Here is a 4,925-nt window from a genome sequence, read left to right on the forward strand (position 1 = left end):
TAACCATCCTTGTGAAGGAGACGCCTCCAACGGGTCTCCAATTTTTGTCAACATTTTTTAAAACTAGTTCAAAATGACCTCCCAATTACTCCTCTTCTCATCCACCCATATTTTTACTCAATTATATACCCAATGAAAAATATATCCAAATTATACATCCTATGAAAAATTAGTAGTGCACGTAGGGCCGAATGAAATCGGATTCGTCTTGATCTGATTCGACTCTAAATAATGACTATATTTATTTTTAAAATTTTTATCCAATTTTAAATCTGATAAAATCATACTAGTGAGTCTGAATCAAGTGAAGTTTGAATCTTAATAAATTTTATGTCAAAAATTATAATGCATTTATTTATAATGAACCTTAGTTATTACTTTGCTTTTGTTTTGAGTGCCGGGAGCAGCAGACACCGATTCATTTCTTCTCAGTCATCATCATCAGTTGGGGGAACTCCTCTCCCGCCATTTCCCCGCTCTCTAACTGTTAACCATGAGTATCGTTGATAAGATGCTGATCAAAGGCATTCGGAGCTTCGACCCAGAGAAAAAGAACGTCATCACCTTCTTCAGACCCTTAACCCTAATCGTTGGCCCCAACGGTGCTGGAAAAACCGTACGATTTTCATTCCCTCCCTTTTCTCTTCTTCTTTTTCATAACCCTAACTTCTTACTATAATACGCCATTTTCATTCGTTTTATGCAGACAATCATCGAGTGCTTGAAGCTTTCTTGCACTGGCGAGTTGCCTCCTAATGCAAGGTCTGGTCACAGTTTCATTCATGACCCCAAGGTTCCTCTCTTAAGACTTGTTAAGGATCATGTTAAGTTGACTCGTTATATTTTACAAAACATAAGGATACTGCTATGGCTACTACTAATTGATTAGTATTTTGGAACTTGTTTTGGAAGGTTGCTGGTGAAACTGAAGCGAAGGACCAGATTAACCTCCGATTTAAGACAGCAGCGGGAAAAGACGTGGTTTGCATAAGGTCCTTTCAGCTCACACAAAAGGCGTCGAAGATGGAATACAAGGCAATTGAGAGTGTACTTCAAACTATTAATCCTCATAATGGGGAGATACATTGTCAACTTTATTCTTCAACTTCAACCACAAGATAGGTTCCATTTTCTTGATTTCAACGTTAGTTTTAACGGTATTGTGAAAATGTTGAGATGTGGAAACAATACAAAAGCAATATGTTGTGTTTATAACCAGTATAGGAAGTAGGTTAATGAAAGTGTTTTATTAATCCAATGAATGAGAGACTAAGTGTTTTGGTTTACTTTATTAACGTAATATAGTTTGAATCTAGAGTTTGCTTCTGGCTTGTGATTGCCAAATTGTCTCTTTTTTTGCTTGTCGTATTAACTTGACTTACTTGGTTTGCTTTGTCAGAAAGTTTGCCTTAGCTATAGATGTGCAGACATGGATAAGGAAATTCCTGCGCTCATGGGTGTTTCTAAGGCCATTTTAGAAAATGTTATATTTGTTCATCAAGATGAAGCGAATTGGCCACTGCAGGATCCTTCCACATTGAAGAAAAAGTTTGACGACATCTTTTCTGCAACTCGGTATCATTTGTGTTACTATACAATTCCTCTTTTATTAATCTTTTGTATGAAAAGGGTTACACATCACAGATCTACTTTGGATTTTCAACTTTTGTGAGCTTTGTATAATTCGTTTAACTTGTCTTTTACATATTGTGTTTGGTCAATGCATTCTGCCCACCCAAATTACCAAATTTCTCATCATTATGAAATTCAAGTTGTCTTCCATGTTGCTCAAGTAGGTAGTACATGAAATCAGCTGTCGCTACATTGTAAAATTGCCTCAGAAGAATCTTACTATCATAAGTATGAAGCAACTTTCAATCATCTATGGTTTAAATCACATAGCTGATAATACTCCATTACATGTGCAGAGGACTCTGCTTGACCACAAAAAAAAAAGGGACAAACACACACACACACAATCCTTATTGAGCCATGTTAGGTTGAGTTTGCAGAAACTGATGCGGTACTTTACATAAAACAATTCAAGGAAATGCTAGTGTTTGTGACTTAGAGTTGATAACATATTAATATTACTGAGCAGATATACAAAGGCACTGGAGGTTATAAAGAAACTTCACAAGGAACAAGCTCAAGAGATAAAGACTTTCAAGCTTAAACTTGAGAATCTTCAAACATTGAAAGATGCAGCTTATAAGGTCACTTTCCTTTTCTAAAATTTGACATCTCTGCAGATGAAAATTTGCAAATTGTCTTCCCTTTTTCTTTTTTTATTTTATTTTATTTTTTTAATTTTTTCTGATGATCTTGGACATAAACTGCGTTATTCTCCCTATTTTTTTGGATCATAAATGTAAGACACAAAAAACAATTTGAATTCTTCTGAGTTCTTGCATTCATGTGCTGCTCAGTTGCTGCAACGATGTATTATTGTTTGGAGGGCATTCATCTCTCCAGGCAGTGCTGTTGTCTTCTTTTCCATGTGTCTTCAAACAGAAATGTAGAGAAGTTCTGCCATTTTGACTACTATAAATATAAAATAGACCACAGTTTCCCAAAAAAGTAAAAGAAAGAAAAAAAAATCTGATTATAACTATTTTCTTTTATCTCCTTACAGCTTCGTGAAAGCATTGCCCAAGATCAGGAGAGTACAGAATCTCTAAAATGTCAGTTACAGGAGTTGGAAGGAAGCATTAAAGATGTGGATGATAAAATACATCATGCAGAGAAAACACTGAAAGTTTTGCGAAAGCTGCAGGACCAAATCTCAACTAAAACTGCTCAACGAAGCACTCTGTTTAGGGAACAACAGAAACAATATGCAGCTCTTACCGAGGATAATGAAGGTGCTGGCCGTTGTTGTATATGTGTTACCATTTCCTCTTAGTTTTCATCTAGTTTTAGTTTCATTCTATATTTCCATGTGTTTTTTTATCTATTGCCCACTAGTTTACTTCACAGTAAGTTTTTTTATACTTCTGGTTCTTACATTGATTAGACACTGATGAAGAGTTGATGGAATGGAAGACAAAGTTTGAAGAAAGGATTGGAATTTTACAAACAAAAATAAGCAAATTGGAGAGAGAATTGAATGATATTGACACTAAAAGTTCTTTCCTTAAGCAGACTATCAATGATTCCATCTGGGAGATCAGCAAGCTTCAAACTGAAGCTGGAGTAAATAATTGATGAAAAGTTGTGTTTATACAGCTATCCGGTTGTGTGGAACATTATTGTAATTTTCTCTACTTTGAACTACAGGCTCACAAGTCGTTGAAGAATGAACGTGATTTGTGTATTAAAAATCTTTTTGCGGAGCATAATTTAGGGCCTCTTCCAGAGTCACCCTTCACTGATGAGGTTGCTACCAACCTGACCGTCAATCATGTAAAAATCAAGGGCTTTAGATCTTGAGAAGGACCTCCAAGATAAAAAGGTGTGTTTTCTGTCCTCCTTCGCTAATTACATCTTTGGTTTTAGGTACTTATGATAATGTTTTGATAGAAATGACAGAATTTGAGAGAATAATTGATGCTGGTTAGTTAATTGATCTTGTTGGCTTCATTGTCATACTTGGCTAGCGACTATTATAACGGATTTCTTTGCTGGATGTACAGAGAGAATGGCATGCTTAGGTGCATGACGTGTATTTTTCCTTGGTGCTTTTGTTAGCAGGATATGTTATCCTAGTTTTTTTGTACTTTATTCTGTCTGTTCAGTTATTCACTAATGAATTGAATTTTTTTATTTGATGTGCTTCTCTTGATTGACAAAGCTTCTAGATCATTTTCAATATTTCAACACTTATAAAACATCATCAATGTTGAAGATGTCAGTAACATCAGATATTCTAAAATATTCCTGGAGCTTCTAAATTATGGTGAATTGAGTATCTTATTTTATATTTTTGGATTCTTTTGTGCAGAAAACAAATGACAATAAACTCAAGATGGCATGGGACTGCTACATGAATGGCAATAACCGGAAAAATACTCAGCTCAAAAAAGCGCTAAATCAGAGATCAATCTTTGACATTTAAATGCATGGTCAGATGCCAACTCGTTTATGATATTAAGATTTTGTTATATATGCAGAATGGCATTGTTAGACGCATTGAGGAAACAGAAAATGAGCGTGATTCACTCGAACTTCAAATTTCCAATGTAAACATTTCTCACATTGATGAAAGAGAAAGAAATTTGGTGAGTTTAGCCTGTTGTTTGAAGTTGTTCAGTAGCTCATAACCTTAATTTTAGACACCAGCAAGTTTTATGAAGTGATGCTTGCAGTGAATAGATGTGGAGAGGAAGACAAACCCACTATCTGAAAGAATTTGAAGAAAATATACGTCAAAAGCAAAGTGAGCTATATATAGTATTGAACAAAAGATTAAGGATGTCAATCGGGAGAAAGCTATATATAGTATCATGGTTGCTGATTCAGAGGACAGAGTGAAGCTATCTTTTAAGAAAGCAGAGTTGGAGAATCACAAGGAGAAACATAGAAAGATGTAAATCAATTTTTTGTATCATTTAATTTTCCTTATTATTGGCTTTCTGTTTTCATAACTGTATATTATGAAGTTGGTAATCTTCTGTGTATTCTTTACAGAGTAGATGACCAAAAGATAAAATAAAAATGGTGGTAAAAGGGAGGGTCCCTGCTGATAAGGATCTGATGAAGGAAGTTGCTCAAGCATTAAGGTTGATCGGGGAAACACTTTCTTTTGTTGTGTTTTTCTTATATATATTTACAAAATTTCAGTGTGAGAAACACGTAGTTTTTTATTGCGGATGGCTGTGAACCAAAATTCTGCCATAAAGTTATTGCAGATGGCATTGGCTGATTACCTAAAAAGACCATTTATCATTTAACTTGCTGGCTGCTTAGTATCATTTCCTTTTTAA

General features: G+C 34.9%; 1 long non-coding RNA gene and 1 pseudogene across 1 annotated transcript; both read left to right on the top strand.

The window, feature by feature from the left end:
- On the top strand, window positions 373–4,925 carry LOC107638436 (annotated as a pseudogene).
- On the top strand, window positions 1,582–2,026 carry LOC110270847. Its single transcript, XR_002360500.1, has 2 exons — window positions 1,582–1,860; window positions 1,929–2,026. It is a non-coding gene; the product is annotated as an uncharacterized LOC110270847 (long non-coding RNA).

The sequence above is a fragment of the Arachis ipaensis genome, chromosome B04 (assembly GCF_000816755.2).
Source record: "Arachis ipaensis cultivar K30076 chromosome B04, Araip1.1, whole genome shotgun sequence".
NCBI classification, from domain to species: domain Eukaryota; kingdom Viridiplantae; phylum Streptophyta; class Magnoliopsida; order Fabales; family Fabaceae; genus Arachis; species Arachis ipaensis.